The following is a 19,191-nucleotide window of genomic DNA, read 5'->3' on the forward strand; positions in this document are numbered from 1 at the left end:
AGTCTTACTTTTTTTCTAGTTTAGTTAAGAAATAAATAATTATCTTCAATTTGATGTTAAATCTATATAAATCTAATATTTAACTTAACAATAAAAATAAAATCTAGTTCAAAATAATAAGTTATATTCGAACTACTTTTGCTTTTACAGGTGAATTAAACAAGTGAATAAATAATAAGTGGTGAGCATATTTCATTTTAATTAAAATGTATCCATATGTAGAATATTATAACTTATATCGAAAATTTTAATTTGTTTTTCAGCTGCAAGTGCGTTAAAGTGAATAGTGAAGTGAATAATAGTAATATAATAATAGTGAATACTATACTAAAGAAGAGAATAACATAATGGTGAGTGCATTTCAAAGTCAATATTATTATTATCTATCTGTTATGAACTATCTACTATCTATAATTATCTATCATTTATCAAATATCTATTTTTCAACTGCTTTCTGCTTTCTTAAATGACTATTGAAAGTCAATAATTTTATTATCTATTTGTCAACTGCTTTCTTGAATGCCTATCAATGACTTTTTCGAATATGAAAATGAATATGAATAAGTTCTTTAGTAGGATGTAGAAAAGGGTTCAAAAGAGAGGGGAAAGGGGGGATAACATCAGTTTTAAGTAATTTGCAAGCTGAAAGCAATTCGCTGGAAAGAAGTAACATTTTTTCATATTATTTGGGATTCGACTAACTAAATTAATTAAAAATTTTCTGTGGGAAGAACTTGCGAACCGACAACGCATGTGTGTGTGTGTGTGTGGTTGTTGGTGGTTGTTGGTGGTGTCGGGAGGGGGAACGGGGGTGGGAAAGAAGTGAGCAAGTTGCAAAAGAGGAACTAAGCTTGTTAGTAACTTGGTCGAATTGCTGACGAGAGGCGAATGTCTGAGGAGGTGATGGGGAAGGGGAAGGGGAGGGGAAGAGGAGAGACGTTGCTCTCAGCTCAGATGTTGTTGGCAAGTTCTTTTGGGTGGCTTAGTTAGCAGTTGAAGGGTTGAAGGAAGGGGGGTGATAAAGGAGGGGAAGGGCGCCGCCTTATTTCTCATATTATTATACATATTTTATTTGAACTTTTTTTTTTTCTGCAGTTTTTGCGCATTTGCTGCGTAGTTGTTGTTGTTCTTGTTGCTGTTGCTGTTGCTTGGGCTGTTGCTTCGTTGTTGTCTTCTTCTTCGTCTTTACTTTTTCAGTTTCTTCATTGTTTCTCTGTATGTGTGTGTGTGTGTGTGTTTCGGTTTTCTGCACTCATATGTGCTTGTAAAGTTTTTACTTCGTTAGCATAATGAGAAACCGCGTGTTCATATCTACACGCCTACACACACACACATTGGCACACACACTGGCACACACACACACACACTGGCACACACACACACACATAGTCGCAAGGATACAGCGTTTGCATTAGCCCAAGCCTCGCAAGTTGATTGCGCCTCGTTGCGTAAGTATTTTGTGTGCCAATCTCTCGCTCTCTCTTCCTCTCTCTCTGTCCTTGTCCCTCTCTTTGGGTATGTGCGAGTGTGGTACAGAGAGAGCGAGAGAGGGGCGGGGGGCGTGGGTACACAGAGCAACAGCAACAGCAAATTCTATTTAAATTGTGTACAACATTATTAGAAAGTTTTCCATTGCGCCGACCAACAACAGCAACAACAACAACAGCAACAACAACAAGAGAAACAACAATTGCCGCGGCGAAAACCGAAAAAATAAGCACAAAGTACACAACCAGGCAGGCACACACACTCGCACACTCAAGAGGGTGGGGTGGGGAGAGGGGGGAAAGGAGCGCGTGCAAAAAGTTGCAAAGAACGCCAACATAAGCAAAAAGAAGAGAATATGTTGGGGAAAAAGTCGAGAAACAAAATTTTTAATTTGCCTCGCGGCAACACACACTTACCAACACACACACACACACACACACACACACACACACACACACACACACACACTCACACACATGCACGTTAAACTGTCTTGACAACGAGAAACCCCACCCTCCCCTTCCCCCTCCCTCCACCCCCTTCGCATCCAGGCAAAGGCATCTCAGCGAGAATTGTTTTAAATTTCTTTCGGCTCAATTTTATTTAGTTGCGGCTTCTTCTAGCTGCCTCGCCCCATGTCCTTTCTTAGTCCTTAGTTTGTCAGTCGCCTTCCACTTTTATTCACGAACTCACAACCAAGTCACATTCATTTCGAATCGGAGCATATACTATATTTAAAATGGATTAGGCAGCCAACTAATCTAAATTGACCCCCGCTTAAGACTTTCTTGCAAGCCAAATTATTCTATAACTAATAACTACAGTTTTTATGACGACTGAAAATTTGGTTGCGATCAGCTTGAAATTTTAATAGTTATTTATTATTTATCATAGTTGCTTTGGCTGACAATCAGGTATATTTTGAGCTCAATGGTAGTTTTTGAATACTGTTTCAATACAACAAACATAGACTTTGATATATTTGTTTGTATTTTGCGGTATTTTTTAGTATATTTGTTGATTACGGTACATTTTGTACTTTATGGTATATTTTGAGTGTAGTATTCTAACAATATACCAAAAATTCTATCAGTATATTTCAGTATTTTTGTGGTATATTTTAACATAACTGTTAAATATGGTTTTATTGACATATTTTATTTTTTTTATTTATAGCATAATTTCTGAATAGGATTCTTTGGGTATTGCAGTATATTTGTAGTATATTTTGTTGAATGTGGTTTTATTGATATATTTTAGTATTTTTGCAGTATGTATGTAGTACATTTGTTGAATAGGGTTTTATTGGACACATAAACAGTTCGTGGCAGACTAATATTTGTATTTCATAAAATAGCTGTTGAAAATATCTGAAGAAGTACAATGTGAAATTTTAGTTGCGAATGGGTGAACGTGGCGTATGAGCAATCGACTTTGCTGCTTCGTCTGCGCTCAGTTTTGAAGTTGAATTCCAATTGACAGTTGCCTGATTATACATAATAACATGAAAGTCTACGCACACACACACACACACAGAGGCAGGGGATGGGGAGGGGGACAAGCTTATGCGGGGAGGCGAAAAGTTTTTCTTATTCTTTTTCTGCTCGAACTGCTCGAAGTGCTTGGCTGCCCCCGTCAAAGGGCAGACTCTGCACCTCTCTCCCCCCTCCTCTCCTCTCTACATTGCTTGGCAAGCAGGCTGACTAACAGAGGGTGAGGGATGAGAAGAGGAAAGGGGTGGTAGGGGAATGCGGCCAAGGACTTTGTTGAAGAATTAAAACCGCAAATGTTGCTGTGCATATTATGCAAAATTAGTAGCAGTACCTACACATGCATGTGTGTGTGTGTGTGTGTGTGTGTGTGTGTGTGGGTGAGCGCACACAAAAAGAATTTTTAAGAAACTTTTCACATGTTTGTTTTGCTCTACTTCCCCCGAGCTAAGGAAAACCCTGTGGAAAGGGAGAGGAAAAGTCAGCAGTCGGTAGTCGGTAGGCGTTTCCATCATTATTTTCATTTGGCTCGACGGCAATTCTAGATTTTTCACATTTTCCGGCTGGAGCATTCGCTCCGGACTTCTTCGAGTCCGGTTGACGAGGAAGGGTATTAACAATTCGGTCTTTGGGCGTTTTGTGTTGCCGCAGGCCGTAAGAGAAGAGAGAAAGAGTGAGAGGGAGAGGGAGAGGGAGAGAACTTGCACTTCTTAAGCATATTTCATTACGCTCGCTGTGCAGCGAGTTGCCGAGTTGCCACCAGAATGCGATGGAGGCGTGTGGCGCGTGGCATGTGGCATGTGTGGCAAGTGTGGCAAGGGGTCGGACCGCATCTTCAGTTTCGGATGTCAAGAAAGATCGAAAGACCTTAAAAGCGGGAGGCAGCAACAGAGATGGCAACAGGCATAACGAACACGCTAAGAAGAAGAAGATGATGAAGAAGAAGAAGATGAGCAAAGCAAGGAGGGGAGGGAAAGAAGGGGGGCAGAAGAGGAGCGTCGCCTTGGAAACATTAATCGCATCGTAAATGTGGCTGCCATTTGCAACTCTCGCAGCCAGCTAATTTAACCCTGAACCGTCTCAACACAAGCGAGCGCCTTCGCCTTCACACACATACACACACACACACACACACACATATGTACACACACACACACTCACACATGCCACAGGCCTGCCACCTTGAGCCTTTGACTCTGCTCTTCGAAATTCTTCATCTGCGTTTTTCTCCTTTTGTCTAGATAAAAATATGTGTGTGTGTGTTTTCGTTTTTCGTTTTTTTTGCTGTTCTTTATTTTGAGGAAAAATTAAAAGCGCAAATGCTCGCGTCACTTGCCAAGTTACCCTTCCCCTCCGCCCCTTTGGCTGGTTAAACTCCCGCTGCTGATTATTTTGAAATTAATTTCAAAGCCCTTTTCTGTGGTTCCCCCCCGCCCCGAATTTCTCCTCCTTGGCGCACAAAAATGTCTTCAGCTTCAGCAGCGAGCTCAACTTCATTACTCATCATCTTTGCTCACATTTCACATTTCTTTGGCTTTGTATCCTGTATCCTGTATTCGGGATTCTGTATTCTGTATTCTGTATTCCGTCCTGTATCCAGGAGCCACACACACACACACAAACATATGTGGCTGAGTTGTTTGCTTTTGCTCTGCATTTACTCAACTCTCCTCTTTTAGCAGTCTTACCAAATATCTTTGAATGTTAAATTCACCATCGAAAACTATCGATCTGACTTTTAATATGTTATCGATACTCATGCGATGAAAATTCTGGAATTAACTTCGAACTAGTTGTTTTTAAGCTATATCTAAGAATGTCGAAAGCTTTAATGAGGTTTCATATTCAGATTTTTCGTTTTTGTAACTTAGAAAATTTTACTATATTTATTACTGAAAACTATCGACGTGACTGTTGATATTGTCAGCTATCGATAAGTTATCGATTCTGTGAAGAAACTTTCAGCAATTCTTTAGTTGTTATTTAATACTGCACTTTTCATAAATTGAAATTCGTGTTGTTAGCAAACTTAGTTCTTCGGAATTTGTATACTATTTTATTTATTTTTGAGTTTAATTAACTTGAATTCTTAGCTTAGATTGCATAGTTTGTCGCAGAAATGGTTTCACTTTTCTATTTTTTTGCATGATAAATAATATGTAAATAGTGATTTGTTCCATTTCATAAAAATTAGCTGGAATTCTTGGCATACATTCAGTTCACTTCACTTTCTAATCTTCTACATGATAATTGAAACGCTAAAAGAGATTTGTACTTACAGAAAAGTTAGCTACATAATTAGTTAGGATGTTAAAAGTATTGTTGCTGTTGATGGATTGCATTAAAAAGTTTGTTTTTATGCATTAAATTACACTTTTCTGATATTTTGTAATATGATTGAAATTCTAATAAAACAGTTTAAGTAATTGGTTATACACATTAAAAACCAGTTAGAGTTGCGAATTATACTTTTCTAATATTGATTGCAGAAAGTTGTTAATTAAGAATATGCATAGAATTGAAATTAAGTCAAATTATTAACTGGTAATTGATAGATAGTGCATTTAAATAGTTGCGATTTGAACTCTTTTAATTTTTCTCTTTTCAAAATCTTTTAAAATTCCAATAGAAGACTGTCTATAAATGATGATCATACTATTGTAACTAATACTTGGTAATGTCGAAGGTTAATTAAAATTTATTAAGGGAATTAGTTATTTGCTGATTGAAATGCAAAGAGTTAAAGTGTATAAGATTAATTACGTGGTAATTGGAAGTGTATTAAGAGCAATGCCGAATGCATATTAAAATTCTAACAGAGAGCAGCAAATTCTTTAAAAATAATATTGATAACATTGAAACTGGTAGAAAGCGATGACAAATGCCTTAAATGAGTTGAGAAATAATCACTGCAATTTTTATAAATATTACATTCTCATTTAAAGTTATTAAGAAAGAAAATGTATAAGATTGTAATTAGAGTAGAATGTTTTACTGCTTTTTTGATAAGTTGCAGATTGAAGGGAGATGATGATTAGAAGACGATGACAAATTTTAATAAAGAGTTGTTCATAAATGTTGTTCATGAATGATATCCAAAATAATGTCGATTATCTAGATTGTTTGTATATATGTACATTATCAATAACTATCTATAAGAATTGTATATTTACAATCCCAGATAGTTGGTTTGTAAATGTACAATTGGTTTGTAGAGTTATTGAGAAATTAATATAAATCTTTGTAGAATGTGTTACTGTTTTTTAAAAAGTCGTAGATTGAGAGGAGATGATGATTAAAAGATTATTTATTAATGATTGCATTACCTAGTAATTGATTAAAGATTGCTTAATAGATGGAAGACTGAGAAGGGATAATGATAAGAATTCTAATATAGAGTTGTAAATAAATAACATACTATGCATAATATTGAAAGAAACAGAGTTATTGATAGCATGGTAATTGGTTTGAAGATATAAAACTCTTATAAAGATGCATAAGATTGAAGTTAATAGAAATTAGTGTCCAATATCGGGAATTGAAGAGAGATGATTAGAAGATGATTAAAATACCAAATGCATAATGTTGAAATTAATACACAGCAGTGTCGATTGTTTTAAATGAGTCTAGATAAAGTAATGATAGCATTACCTGGAATTACAATACTTAAAGAGAGTTATTAAAAAAGTAAATGCAATATCTGGTAATTCATTTTATAAATATAAAATGCATTACCTGGTAATTGGTTGACAAATGTATTAGATTCTTATATGTTAAGAAATACAATAGAGAGAAGTATTTAATGTCTCGTTGATTAATAGAGTAAGTATTAAGGTGTAAGTCTTATTAGAAGATTGACCTTACGATATAGATTTGATGATAAATACTGTGGATAATATTGAAAGTAATGCAAGTCAGTGTCGATTGTCTTAAGTGATTGTAGAACTTATGACTGCATTACCTAGTAATTGGTTTCTAAATATAAAATTCTCTAAGAAATGCATAAGATTAAAGTTAAGAGAAAGCAGTGTTTTATATCTACTTAGGAAGTTAGTCGAAGGTTAAGTGATTAAGTGATTAGTAATGGGTAATTTGTTGGTCGATGGTCAGTGGTTGGCAAGAGTTCGCATAGTTGGCATAGTTGGCATTGCGTGGTGCCTTGAATAAATACTGTGAAAATAATTCAAATCACTCTTAAGTGAGTCTAGAAATAATGACTGCATTACCTCTAAGAAATGAGTAAGATTGAAGTAAACAGAAAGAAGTATTTAATGTCTCGATGTTTATTAATAGAGGAAGGATTAAGGCGGAAGTCTAATTAGAAGAGGATTTACATTCTAATATAGAGTTGTTAGTAAATACTGTGAATAATATTGAAAGAAGTGTAAATCAGTCAGTCTATCACTGACTTAGTAATTGGTTTCCCAATTTAAAAATTCTCTAAGAAATGCATAAGATTGAAATAACTAGAAAGAAGAGTTGCATAACTACTTAGGAAGTTAGTCGAAGTTTGAGTGATTAGCAATGGGTAATTTGTTGGCCGATGGTCAGTGGTTGGCAAGATCATTGGCCAGCAGAGTTCGCATAGTTGGCATAGTTGGCTTTGAGTGGTGCAGTTGTCAGAGTTGTCAGCACTCGGATGCGACTTCTGTGTTTGCTGTTTGCCATTTGCTGGCTGCCCAATGCGAGCTGAGCTGAGAGAGCTTTCTAAGCGCGCCCCACCACAGGTCGAGCGAGGGCCGTATGCAAATTCAGCCCTCGGTCTCGCTCGGTGGTTAGCCTATCACGAAAACTAATACACACATGTGTCATGTGTGCGTGTGTGTGTGTGTGTGTGGCACCAACCACAGGCAAGGCTAGCGACTCGTTTTGCACTATTCGGAACCGACGAGGAGACCGAGACACGCATTTAGGTCAGGACACAACTCTATTGCGACTTGCGACTAAACATGTGCAATGCTCCCATTGGCTGTTGGCTGCCAAAGCAGCTAAAACACACACACACATACACTAGGGGAGGGAGGGAGCGGGGGGGCGGGGTGACGCGGCTCTCGTGCCCGGCCAAAAGCCAATCACACTATCGCAAATAATTTAAACAAATCTAGGACAACGGCTGCGTCCAGCCGCACCTCGTTGCGCACCCACGAGAGTGTGGAGCGCGGGATGGGGAAGGGGAGGGGCGCGGGGGAAGTGCCTACGCCTGCATATAGACACACACACACACACACACACGCATACGCATAGCTGAGAGCCGAAGCCGAACGAGCGACCAACGAACGAAACGAAGCAGAGAAGCAGCAAACAGAAAGAGAAGCCGATGTGCAAGTTCCCACCAACAACAACAACAACAACAACAACAACAAAAAACAACTACGAAAGCGACAGCAACAACAACAACGATTTTGTCGGCCTAGTGCTAGTGTGTGTGCATGTTATTGCGCTGTGCATGTGTGCGTGCGTGTGTGTGTGTCTGTGCTTTGCAAATACCGACGGAAGAGCACGACCAAGCACAGCTAAGCGAGAATGACAGAGCGAGAGAGAGAGAGAGAGAGCGAGCGAGAGACTGAGAGAGAGGCGCACACACATACACACACGTGTTAGCAATAGCAAAAACAACTATGTGTGTGGGTGTAAAATAGAGAGCGAGCGAAATAGACGATGCGAATGATGATGAGTGAGCGTGAGTGCGAGCGAGATGACAACAAGCAAGGACGATTTGCTAACCGAAGGCCAACGAAAGTTTCATTCCACATGCCTCGCCCCCCCGCTCCCTCTCTCTCTCTCCGCTATGCGACTGTGTGACTGCTTTTGATTAGAGGCTGGCCCTTAAAAAAGCAAGTCGCTAGCAAGCAAAACTTAGCAGCAAACACACGAAACCGAAACCGAGCGCCGAATGCGTCCTCTCGATGCGATGCGATTCGATGCGATGACGATGACGATGACGAGAATGCGTTGCCCCAAAAACTGACGAAGAGGCAACCGAATGTGTGTGGATGCAACGATTTGAAAGGGCTTCTAAATCCTCATTGGCAACGGCGATTGGTGCACGAACAAATTCGTGGTTCGACGGTGGGAAGGGGGGGGAGGCAAGTTTCTATGTTGTGTGCTTCTATCTTTCGTGTGGCCCGCAAACTAATTCGACTCACTTGCATTGCTCACACACACACACACACACTTGCATGGAGAGTGCCACATGTGGCATGTAGCAGTCAGCGAATAGCGAATAGAATACCAGAGTCTAACATTTGTGGTTGGTTCTTAGCCAATGTGGAGTTTATTCTATATTCAACTATATTCATAGTTTCTTTGATCAAATTTCATGGAATAGTTATCTGAGTTAGCACATTGATAACAACATATATCAAGATCGATACACAACTTTATTTTCATTTCATTTTAATTGATAACTATTTTCTGAAATTTGTTCATTTATATTCAGCTAAAAACTGCATTTCCCTTTCAAGAGTTTCTTTAGCATTGATCAATATATATTCAAGTGACATAAATAACTGATGTAATTAATTAATAACTATTGCAAGTATCGCTTGATCTTCTAAAATGATTACTATTCCAAGCCTTTTTCTGATATTTCTCCAATATTTAACTAGCTATGATAACTAGTTAGCTTAAATAGTGAATTGATTAAAACCTCTTGAGATATTTTTAGTTAACAGCAACAACAACTATCAGAAGAGATTGTGTAGAACCTTTTTTTTATAAGTGAGGAATTTGCAATCATTCCACTAGAACCTCTAGACAATCTCTTTGGATAGTTTTAGATTCAGTTGACTATCTATCCAAAATTGTGAACTAATTTCGATGCTACCCATTTTCAATAAGAACGAGGTATTTAATGAGAATGAGGTATTTAAATATTCCAAAATATATTTTTATGTATGGAAATGTGTATTTGATACATTGACATACACCGATATTCCAAATGTACCACATCGTGTAAAATATACCATATTGTCTGTCAGCCAAAGCACAAATCTTTAAAATATACCAATTTTAATATACTAAAATGCATATTTGGTATATCGGTATATCTAATTGAATATAAGAAAAATACAAAAATATACCGAAATGCTTATTTGCTTTATTCATATACCAACGAAATGTATATTTGGTATTTCAGTATACTACGACATTCAAAATATATACCATAAACTACAAAATATACCATATTGTCAGACAAAGAAAACGTCTTTAAAATATACTAATTTTAATATAACAAAATGTTTATTTGATATGTTGGTATACCAAATTTAATATACCAGCAAATACTAAAATATAACGAAATGTATATTTGGTACATCGGTATAAATATTCAATTCAAAATTATTACTTAAGCAGAGATTACAAATTTATTTCTAACCATGGGGAAATTGTCGTTAGTTTGTTTTTCAAGTATTGAGCTTCGTGTTGAATCTAAACTGAGTTATCTAAAAGTTCAAGAATTGTGATTGCGTCTTCATTTTGGTTTTTGTGATGAAGCTTCGTGTTGCTTTATCAGTTGCAATTTGCTGTTGATGTCTTGTATTTTATGTTTGATTGCTGGGCTGTGTCCTAGGCTCTTCTTCTTCTGCCTCTTCTTCTTCTATTCGTGATGTCCTTGTGGGCATAAAGTCTTGGTGGAGGAGGAGGGAAGCATGCATGATGCAAGATAGACATAATATTAGCACTTAAACCAAGCAGCAAGCAGCCGCCATTCGTCCACTCAGCGCTTAAGCTCAAACAGATGAGACCCATCAGATACACAGAGGGACACGCACACACACATACACACACTCAGTCACACACACACACACAGACACAGACACTCACACACATGCAAAGACAACTGGCTCATAAAGGTCACGAGGCCCACGCGTTTAGCTTTGAATCGCAACTCCAACTCCAACTTTGACTCTGAGTTTGTATCTCGATCCGAGTGCGCTCTCTCTCTCTCTCTCTTTCACTCTCTTCCTCTATCGCTGTCTCTCTGTTCTCTGTAATATGCGTAAAATGTATTTATGATAATGCTAAAAAGAATTACGTTAATGTTAATGCAAAACTGTTACGACAACAAGAACAATACGAGAAAATGATGACGGCGTAGAAAATGGCAAAAGGCTCTTCAGCCTTGCCCCCTTTGTGCCCCTTGCCCCCTTGCTGCGTGCCCCTGTGCCCCTTCTTTGTGCTGTGTTATCATAAAAGCTGATAAATTTACCCGAAAGACAAACTCGTAAAGGCAAAATGTTTCATTCTATTAAAAATTTTTATTGCAAATTTGTAATTTACAATTTGCATTTCGTGTGTTGCCTTTTTATGTGGCCTCGTTCGTTCCTCCCCCCTTCTGCTCCCTCTCTCTCTCCCCATTTTGCCACGCTCATATGCGCCGTGTAACATTCCTGGGTTATTTGACTTGCGACTGTTGCTGCCTCATGCCGCATGCCACACGCTCTTGCCTCTTGCCTGTGCCTCTGCTTTTGCTTTTGTTTTGCCCGACCATTTTATAACCGTTATTCATAATAAAAAATGTTATAGAACATAATTTTGCAAACATAAAAATGCAACGCGACATGACAAGGGCATTCAACAGCAACAACGTGGCAGCAACAACGTGGCATCCACATCAAGAGCATCAGCAAGCAGATGTCGCAATTTCTTTCTAATAAGAAAGGATGTGGTCCGTGCATTCATGTGGGGCTTAGGCTCGAGATTGGGACATCGTCTCAGCGATGATGCTCCTCGTTGTTCACTAGAGCGGGGTGGAAACCCTTCCCCTCCCTCTCTCGCCTCTCCTGGTTTCACCTGGCGAGCCCAGAGGCGATGGCGATGGCAATGTCGATGCCGATGGCAATATCGATGGCGCAACCATTGCCAAAATTTTAATAACATGTCGTAAAATATTTGTTTGCCTATAGGGTCATAAAAAAGTCATTACACATACATACATGCTCCACACTCGTATACACTCATACACTCGCACTCACACTCATTCGCATCGTATTCATACTCAACTGCGAGGTACAAACTCACTGACAATAGATTCGCTCTGGCGACTGATTTCGCTTGCAGCTCCTCCGCGAGCCTATTTATCTCTTCCTCCCTCGTCTCCCTCTCCCTCCCTCCCCTTCTCCGCCATCGTCTCTACTCTATCAGCTAGCTGCGATTGCATCGGCTGTGACTTTGCTCTCCGCTCGTCGCTTGCCAATATGAAGATGCATAAAAATATTAATATCCAGTTGTCCATTCACCATGTCCAGGCAGAAGGTCCTTCCATCCTTTTACGATCGAGCCATAAATGAGGCATCTCGGACAATGTTCGTTCATCATTCAACTCTCCAGAAACCGAAACAGCATCGAGTCACAGACCATGTCAAGCTCTTGTCTAAGCTTTCCATTTAAATGCAGACAAAGTTGCAGCGTTTGAACTGAACTTTTAGAATCTTCACTCGCACAATTTTCCATATCTTCTTCCTTTTCGCTTTTCCTAAGTTACTCTTTTCATTGGAAGTTACAAGTAAATGAAAGTCACTTAGTAAAACTATTGATAATACTATAAACAATTAGGTGGGAAACCAAAGAAAGAAGTTAGTTAAGATCATATTTAAATACCTGTTTTTGATTAGCTTAGGACTGACTGATAATGAGAAGGAAAAGTCAATAATATAAAACTTATTCAGCATGTTTAATTTCAAGATAATATATTTTTTTTTTGGGTTAAGAATGAGAATCCACTATGAATAGTAGACATTACAAAAATTAATTTCAGTAAGCTGTAATGCAAGTAACAAAAACTAGAGGGTATACATTCTATTTCTAAATTTTCTAAATTTTAAATTTAAGTTTGTTAGTTTGCTATCTTAAGCTAGCATATTGCTGGACAATGTCCGGTTGACTCACGAATAGCAAACGTAATTTTGAAGCTAGAGCGGCTTTTAGTACATACAATACAATAAGTATAGTATTTAAAATTCCTGAAAATGTGATGCGATCAGATTAAAATTGATGTAAAATACTGCAACTTATAACGCAACTTTTCTTTTGTTTTACAGCTGAAAGTATGTTGAAAGCGAAGTGAATAATATGATTATAATAATATTAAACAGGAAAATGACAGAAGGGTGAGTGCATTTCAAAGTCAATATTATTATTATCTATCTATTATGACTTATCTACGATCTATCTATTATCAACTATCTATTTGTCATCTGTTTTCTGCGTTTTTGAATGACTATTGAAAGTTAAATATTATTATCTATTTTTCAACTGCTTTCTTGAAAGTCAATCAATAACGTACTCTAACATGAAATTGAATATGAATACGAAATAATAAGAGAGTGAGTGATGGAGGGGGGGATGAGGGGGATGACATTAGTTTTAAGTAATTTGCAAGCTAGAATGAAGTAGCATTGTATTAATTTTAAAATAGGAGAAGTAATGAGATTGTATTTTAGCTTAACTACAATAATATCAATTTAATTCTTATATTTATTATTAGTTTGAGTTATTAGTATTAGTTTCAAATTTAAGATTCCCAAATGTTGGAAAAGTTTTAAATTCTTGAATTATATTGAATGTTGATATGTTTAGCATATTATTTAATACTCTCTTTTAATATCAAGTTGTCAGCCACAGAATTGAATTTTGTATAACTTTTAATTTGATAAAGTATAATCCTTAATCGATATTAATCAATAATAATCGATAGTAATCGATAGATAAATGAGATTTAAAATATATCAAAGTCAGTATTCAATATATACTAAAAATATACCAAAGTCAGTATTCAATATATACTAAAAATATACCAAAGTCTATATTTAGTATATTCTAAAAATATACCAAAGTCTATATTCGGTATATTGATATAGAAATACATGCAAACAAGACCATAGATCCTGAAATATACTATAGAATACAAAATATACCATAGAGCGAAAAATATACCATAGAATGTAAAATATACCAGATTGTCAGCCAGCAACTAAGACCTAGAAAGTAGACGTAATGGAAGAGTCCTTAGAGAAGAGTCTAACAATATTTACAGAAACTTAGAGCTTGTTACTTATGTTAGTTCGAAGTTATTGAAATCGAATGAGGCAAGGGAAGCAGAAGAACGTGGAAGGGTGAAGGGGATAGGGGTGCGTGGTGTCGCGACTCTTCGAGTTGTGCCAACTGATTGCTTTTGGCTTTGGCTTTGGCTTTTGGGTGTGGGTGTGGGTGTGGGTGAAAGCAAAGCAAACACACGCATGAGGACGTGAGCTTTGAAAATGGCGCAGTGTAAATTGGAAGACGATTTGGGTGCTAAACGCAAGTTGTGCGAAGGAGGGAAGGGGAGTGAGCAGTGGGAAATAGAAAGAAAGGAGAGGAAAATGTGAACTGTTGTTGAACTAAATTCTAGTTTAAAATCGGTTTCGCATCGAAGTATAGCAAAGGTGGCATTAGCCGATTCCAGCTCTCCATTCCTCATTCATTTCTCTCTCTCCCAGCGCCAAGAGAAGAGAAGAGAAGGAGCAATCTTGCACATAACATTAAATATTATTCTCATTTTTATTTTTATGAGACTAGAGGACACATTTTAGGTACAATTGTGGCGCAGAGCGCGCTTATCGCGCATACGCGATGTGGGACGCAGCAACTAACAAGAAACCATCTTCTAGGCGCTGCCAAAATCTTTGGCAATAAAATTCCTCTAAACACTCATAAAAATTGCAGGCATATTAAAAATTGTGTTTGTTCACGAAAAAACAGAGGGGGGAAAGCGACACAGAACAATCTCTCTCTCTCTCTCTGTCTCTCACTCTTACTCTTACTCTCTCTTTCGCTCCTTTTCTAACTCGCGATGAGGAAATTTCGCTCATATGCGCTTTAAAACGCCCTCGAAAATGTCGCTACGCTGTGCCTCAGTTTTCCATCGCTTCGCTTCGCTTTGCTTTGCTCTGCTTTAGCGATGCCTTTCGCCTTCATCTTCGTCTTCGCCTTCGCCTTTGTCCCCTCACCTCAGTCCGTGGGGGCGACCCATAAAAATGTATGGATATTTGAATAGAATTTGCAATAAAAAATGCCGTTAAAAGGCAGCTGTATTTCGCGTGTGTGTCCGTGTGAGTGTGTGTGTGTGTGGGCGGAATGGCAATAACAACTTGTGCGTTATGAAAAACTAATTTCTCTAAACATATGCGCATCAAGGTTTAAGCGAAAAGAGCAAGAGGAAGCAGAAGCAACAGGGGTTGGGGTCTTGTTTTTATGACAGCACCCCTCAGTCCTCAGTTGCCTTGTCCCCTTCCCCTTCACCTCCCTTCATCCACCACTCTCGCATTCTTGGTGCGCATGTTAACAGCCAAGCGAGGATTGCGGAGATGTGAAGAGGATTGCTCGACGGGATCGAGAGAGAGATGGGACGGAGATGGAGATGGAGATGACGATGGAGATGGAGATGGCGATGGAATCGTATACGGGAATATGGCGTGGGTTGGTTTTGTTGCTCGACTCGCAAAATTGCAAATTTACGAGTATTTATATTGATGTCATTTTACTTTGATTTTAATGCGCGCTCAAAATGCGTGCAGAGATTTTTAATATTTCTTCGCTTTCTCCGACTTTGTCTTTCCTTTCTCTCTCTCTCTTTCTCTGTCCCTGTCACTGTTTGCGACGTTGTCTTCGCTGCTGGCATCGTTATCATTATCATAGTCCATGTCGTTTGTCCTTTGTCCCTGGTGATTTGACTTTAGCATCGTCAGCGCGCAATTCGCAATTCGATCATCTGTCGACATTTTGTAGCTCGCTTCTCTCTCGGCTGATCACACTTGTAAAACGCAGATGTAATTAATTCAAAGCAAATATAATTGAGAAGGAATCTTGTCCTTCCGATTTGAATTTTGGATATTGCTTACATTGATTTTGATTGATTGATTTAATTGATTAATTTGCTTGCATTGATTTCTAATAAGAATACCAAAAAAACTTGAATGTGCTGCCAATAGGAACAATTTCTTAAAAATATGCCAATTACTGATTACAATCATCCAAATATACCACAGGTTGTAAAAAATACCATGGCAATGTGTAGTTGATATATTGATATACTATAAGGATCAAAATATACCACAGGGTGTAAAATATACCACATTCTTAGCCAAAGCATCATTCTTCAAAATATACCAGATTAAATATACAGAAATGTTTATATGTTATATCGGTATTCCAAAAATACAAAAATATATCGAAATAAACATTTGGTATATCGGTATACTATTGCATTTTAAATCCACCTTAGACTACAAAATATTGCAAAATTGGCAGCACAAGCAATTATCTGTAGTATATACCAAATTTAATACACCGAAATATTTATTTGTGATGTCGGTATACCGAACTTTTATATATATACTTTTATAATATACTAAAATATATCGAATATCGGTATACCAAATTTAATATACCGCAAAAGTACTGAAATATTTTTAAATATATATTTGGTATATTGGTATTACTACTATTAAAGATAAAGGAGCATAGACTGCAAAATATACCAAATATAATATACCGAAATACATATTTGGTATATCGGTATACTATTACATTTTTACATTTTTGCCATACCATTATTTCTAGAATAGTTCATTAGTTTTACAACTCTGATTATTATCGTAAGCACCCAAAATCTAGCTTTGAAATTACGCTTGCTATTCGATTTTTGTTTGCTTTTGTTTTAAAAGAACATGATATGCGATTGAGAATCAGAAAAGCTGTCAAACAAAATGTTGCTCCAGCAACTAAAAGTGCTAAAAGTCTAAAACGAAGATCGACAGACAGACAAAGTTATTATACTATTTATCCCTATAAGAGTAGCGAGTATAAAAAATACTTGAGCATTCGAAAAGTTGCTTCATAAATGAAACCTTGTCTTGACAGGACTTCAACTTAGATGTATGATATATCCATGAATGATAATGATTTTTTATCATCTATTATCTAGAAAACTTTATCGAAATACTAGAATTCGTTTTCTACTAAGCTTGTCTAGTGAAGTGTCATGAAAGTAGTAGAAAGTAGAACGCCCTGAATGAAACCTTGTCTTGACAGGACTTAAACGTTGTTGTAAATGCATCAATGATAATGATTATTATCATCTATTATTTAGAAAACTTTACCGAAATACTAAAACCTTCCTCTAACCTCGTCTAGCGAAGTTTCTTAAAAAGGTAGCAAATACAAACTGTGAAACATGCCAGGCTGGACCTTCGATTTGCTCAAGCTGAGATCGCTTTGGTCAAGGACGAGAGCAATTAAGCGTTGGCTAGAACAAAAAACTGGCTTTTGTTGTGCACTCGAAGTGCAGCCAAATGCTAAAAAATCGCATCGAATTAATGCAATCGATTCGATTCGATTCGATATCGATATAAGTGCGAGCATTAGTCGAGCATTCAGCTTGAGGCAGGTGTTTTGTGTTCAGTTCAGCTCAGTTAGAATACAACAATGCCTCCAACTCTCCACTCTCCACTCTGCTGGCCACTCGAATGCATGAATGAACGTGCTTTTGCATGCATAGTTAGGCCTTAAGGGAAGGCAGCTCCTCCTCCTCCTCCGCCTCCTTCTCCTTCTCCTCTCTGCTTTGATTCTGTTGTTGTTGTTGTTGTTATGCCAACCACTTGATAGTCAAAGCGTTAAAAAATTATGCACAAAAGCAACGAGTGCATCAAAAACAAAATCAAACAACAAATGCGCCAAACAAAAGAAGCCAAAGCAACACAACACAACACAAAAAAAAGCAAGTCGAAACAACAAATAACAAAAGTGGAGGAAAAATCGAATTCAAATTGCGAATGTTATCTGGGGAAAAGTGCGCGAATTAGTTGCCACACAACTGAAAATGCCTCCGTTTGTGGCAAGTGTGGCAAAAGAATCAACAAGGTGTGGCATTGTCCAAAGCTAAATTGCAACAGCTGCAGTCGAATGTGTAGATAAACGTTAATCGACAACTTAAGAGTTAACCGCGATTGAAGGCGAGGGAGAGTTGCATTGAAATATCAGTAATTTGGTAATACAACAGCATTTATGTGGGGTACAGCACAGAGAGGGGAGGAGGGGCGAGGGAGGCAGACAGACAGCCTGAAAAAAGCGAGAAGAGAGCGTGAAAAGCGTTCAAAATGCGGAAACAAAAGCAAAGAAAGCAGCAGCCGAAAAACCAAAAAAATCAAAAAGAGAAATCAACGAGCGCCCTTGCCTCCTGATGCACCAGGCGTTGGCCTAACCATGCCACATGCCACATGCAGCATGCCACATGCAACTTCGCTCCCCGCTCCTGGGTCAATCGAACGAGGAGCGCAGGACGCGTGTGAAGCCAGCGATTATGCGACGCGCTTTCCAACAAAGAAGACAACCATCGACATCATCGGTGGCATGCAACAAAAACTGCGACCCACATTCGACCCACAATAAAAGCAAAGTATGAGCGAAGGGGCGGGAAAAGGGGGCGGAGGGGGAGGCGCCGCGGCATGGGCAATTTTTAATGGCGGAAAATAAAAAATGTTTGCTCAAATTTGTGTACGAACGTGGAGAGCAACAAAACATGTGCAGCCAGGATGCAGAATGCCGAATGCTTCCCCTTCTCCTCTCCTGGTGCCCTGCAGTCATCGCCCAGTTGAGTGGGCGCTGCACATCCTCCATCGAGAGCATCAACAGCAGCTCCAGCGTCAGCATAATGCAAGCCTACACAAACATTTTATTTGCATTAAGCGCCGCAGCAGCAGCAACAAAAAGTTGAACAAAAAAAAAAATAATATAAAAAAAGACTACAAAAAAAAAGACTCAAAAAAAGAGAAAAATCGAAAACGACAAAAAAAAACACACACACAAATAAAAATCCAAAACAACCAAAAAAAAAAAAAAAAAAAAAAAAAAAAAAAGGAGGAAAAAAAAAAGTGCACAACGATAGCTAAAATAAAATACATGGCTTGTTTTTTGTGTGTGCGTTTACATAGAGAGAGCAAGAGCCTCCTCTCATATGTATGTGTGATGTCCTGTCCAGCGCGTACCTACTTAACTCACACACACACACACTCACCTACACACACGCACACACTCACGCATCGCAACGCAACGCATCGCAAATGCAGCCAATAAAAATGCAGCGGCAAAAGTTGCGTGCAACAGGAAAAAGAAAAAGCTGCTAACAAACTCAAACAAAAAGCCGCCCAAAAAAAAAAAAGAAAAAAAAAGGAAA

At 38.0% G+C, this 19,191-nt stretch overlaps 1 protein-coding gene across 5 annotated transcripts in view; it reads left to right on the plus strand.

Annotated features, from left to right (window-relative positions):
• Positions 1-19,191, plus strand: part of LOC133849371 (BTB/POZ domain-containing protein KCTD5) — a 68,219-nt gene that overhangs the window by 30,876 nt on the left and 18,152 nt on the right. For 3 of the 5 annotated variants that reach the window (XR_009895365.1, XR_009895366.1, XR_009895367.1), the window contains 3 exons: positions 151-181; positions 264-350; positions 13,022-13,090. The gene's annotated coding sequence lies outside the window, so the exon portion shown is untranslated. The remainder of the gene's footprint in view (positions 1-150; positions 182-263; positions 351-13,021; positions 13,091-19,191) is intronic. The other 2 variants (XR_009895363.1, XR_009895364.1) reach the window with 2 other exon arrangements.

Source organism: Drosophila sulfurigaster, chromosome X, assembly GCF_023558435.1.
Source record: "Drosophila sulfurigaster albostrigata strain 15112-1811.04 chromosome X, ASM2355843v2, whole genome shotgun sequence".
Taxonomy (NCBI): Eukaryota; Metazoa; Arthropoda; class Insecta; order Diptera; family Drosophilidae; genus Drosophila; species Drosophila sulfurigaster.